Raw genomic sequence first — 3,304 nt, forward strand, 5'->3', positions numbered from 1 at the left:
CGAAATAGAAAAAATGGTTTGGATTTGGTAGTACCGAATATACCGAATGGATGTCATTTTTAAGAAACCGTGGTATATGGATATGGTTTGGTATATAAACCGATCAAACCAAATAAACCGAATAAACCGATCAATTAAAATATAAAGTATAAGTATATGTAAATTATAGAATATAATTAATAATATATACCTAATTTATTTTATTGGTATGATCTTCCTACTTAAATGTTTATTTTAGTTATTTAATATTTTATTTTAAGTTCAAATTTTTTTTTATCAAATTAAAAAAAAACATATTTTTTACTTTTTTGTTTAATAGTATTATGGATTACTGATATTTCGTACTTTTATTCCATAAAACTATTATTTTTATTCAATAAATATGTTTACTGATTATTTAAATAGTAAAATAAAAAATAGATTATTTAAAAACCAAAATATCGCCATGTTATAATTAAATTTAAAGCCGATATCTAATCTTATAAAGTAAAATTCACAAAATATTTTAAAAGATAAATATATTTACGGTTTTTTGGTATAAAACCGAATAAACCGAAAAACTACGGTATATAAACCGAACCAAACCATATTAAATATGGTTTTAATATGGTAGATAATTTTTATAAACCGAAACACTGAAAAACCGAAAAAACCGAACCGAAACTGAACCGATATCCGGATTGAACACCCCTACAAATGGTATCAGAGCAATTCATTTCCTGGACATGCAACGTCCGGAAAAAGAGTTGGTCGGGTTGGTGACGAGAAAAACAACCGACAAGATGGCTTATTCTTTGGCATAAAGGTCCATGTACTACTTATATAACTGACAAGATGGCTTATTCTAACCTAGAAATTGGTACATCACTGAATTTCTACTTGGCAAATGGAATTAAGCCCCCAAACACAGAACAAAAAACAAAGCGCCTAATCTTGAGGAATCTGAAGATGGGCAGTTTTTGAAAAGAATCATCCTCATCATCAGATACCTGAAATCTCATAGACCTTTAAGCATAAAAAGCATGAAGTGTACCAAATTCCAATAGAGACAAAACACAATCCAAATGTACCTAATTTGACATACTCGTTCGTTTAGAATCTGTGAGAAGTGTCCTTAGCACCTTCTTCCTGCATCCGTAACACAATATCTATGAACATTTTGTAATGAAATGAGCTTCAACTCGAGAACAAAATCTAAAAAGAAACTCAATTTGTAAACTGATTCTTAGATTTTTTTTGTTAAGACCCAAATTTCCATCAGACTCGATCAACATAAGAGATCAGATTCAAGAAATGAAAGCAAGCTGGAGAGAGAAACAAATCTCACCACAACACTCTCGAGAACACTGACAATATCATGGAATCTCCTGGAGACACAATCAGATTCAGACCCAAGCGGAAATGAAAAACATTACAATACAAATGTCGGAAACAAAAATCTAATTTGGAGGCAGCGTAGCGTCATCAAGCCCAATCATTTCGATTCCATGACGATTGTACAGAGCTACTAAACTGGTGGGGAGGGGAGGAAGAAGAAGAAGAAGAAACACGATTGATAATCACAACAAATCAAAGAAGCCCAGAGATTTCTGTTTCCAGCTGTAGTAATAATGGTGGTGTAGAGATGAAGACGATCCCAGCATGGAAAATGGTGAAGAGAACGTCGTTTTGGGTTTTTTCCCGGCGGCAATGGATTGTTGGTTTGTGGGGATTTTGGTGGGGGATTGGATTGGAAGAACAATGAGTGTATTTTTGGGAAGATACGTTAAAAGCTTGAGAACGCCAATTTGAATTCACTCGTTTTTCTTTTTAGCCCCTCTCCTCTCGGGAACACTCCTTTCAATTTCAAATGTCGTCAAGCTGTTCAGTTTACGGTTCTGATCGGAATTGTCGGTTTGTAAATTTTCTTTACCAATAACTTTCGGTTTAGCTTAACGTAAATTTACGAACCGGAAAATTCATTTGAAATAAAAATACGTGAGTCCTATATATTAACATCGGAACTAATTTACTCGTTGTCCCAATTACGATCGGTTACTGTTTATTAACAGATAAAATCGATGACGTGGAGGTTTATTTTTTTTTTTTTTGATTATTTTAATTTTATTTTAATTAATAAAAAACAAATAAATTAGATAAAAATTCAATATAAATGCTAAAAATTGATACAAATTCAGGAAAAAATCAAGAAAAATAAAATGAAGTTCATAAATTCAAATAATAATAATAGTAAAAGTAACTTTCTAAATTCAAAAAATTATAACAAAAATAGAAATAAATTGTAAAAATTGATTAAAATTAAGAAAAAATAAGTAGAAAATAATAAAAACCAAAAAAAAAAATAAAAAAATTTTAGAAATTCAAAAAATAAAAATAAAAATTAATAAATTGTAGAAATCGATAAAAATTAGAAAATAGGAAATTTATAAATATATGGAAAACAAATAAAAATTCAAAAAATCAAAAAAATTAAAAATTGAAAAGTACTTGAACCCAAATCTCTTTGTTTTTTAGGTAGGCATATGAGCGTTTGGGGGTGTCCTGGTTCGGATCCTTCGGATCCTAGAGATTTGGACTCAACAAGACATTTGAAAATGTAAACTTTTGCCAACTTCATGGTTTTTGCCAATTTTTATCAACCGACAGGATACATGGGGGAATTTATGACCCAAGACAAAAGTCATTAGCGCATTTAATCCTCCTCATAGTTGGTTCATGCACCTATAGTCTCAGGCTCCTCCTCCTATAAATAAATCTACCATCACGTTCAATCAAGTAACACTTTCGAAGGAAGAAAAAAATATGACTAAACAACACATTTTCACATTTCTCTTTCTGTTCTTCATTCTCCGCACCGTTCTTGGTTTGAATACCAAGAAGATGAGCTCGAGAGCGAGGAAAGCTTACTTAAGCTCTACGATAGGTGGATGAGCCACCATCACGTACCTTTCAACGTAACGAATCATGGCGTGGACATATTCGAGGTGTTCAGAAGTAATGCCAACTACATGAAAGTTTGAATGTAATCCCTTGATCTCATTAAGCTTACGTATAAGAGGATATATACAGGAAGTTGTTACAAGAGATATTGATCTCTCTATATTTTCGTAACTACATTGACTAAGTACAACAAAATAAGAATATCAGAATATTCATTCTTTTACCCTCCCTCAGTTTGATCGGCAGCGGAACAGACGGTTAAACTGCTTCTAAATGCGATGAAGAGTGAGGAAGGCAAGCCTTTTGTGAATATGTCTGCGTACTGATAAGATGATGGTACATGAAGCACTTTCACCTGACCAAG

General features: G+C 32.0%; 1 long non-coding RNA gene across 1 annotated transcript; it reads right to left on the reverse strand.

Annotated features, from left to right (window-relative positions):
- Positions 1-704: 704 nt before the first annotated feature.
- Positions 705-1,855, reverse strand: LOC106332616. Its single transcript, XR_001268132.1, has 3 exons — positions 1,328-1,855; positions 1,071-1,128; positions 705-989 (listed from the first exon to the last, which is right to left on the reverse strand). It is a non-coding gene; the product is annotated as an uncharacterized LOC106332616 (long non-coding RNA).
- Between the last annotated feature and the right edge of the window lie 1,449 nt (positions 1,856-3,304).

Source organism: Brassica oleracea, chromosome C3, assembly GCF_000695525.1.
Source record: "Brassica oleracea var. oleracea cultivar TO1000 chromosome C3, BOL, whole genome shotgun sequence".
Classification (NCBI taxonomy): Eukaryota; Viridiplantae; Streptophyta; class Magnoliopsida; order Brassicales; family Brassicaceae; genus Brassica; species Brassica oleracea.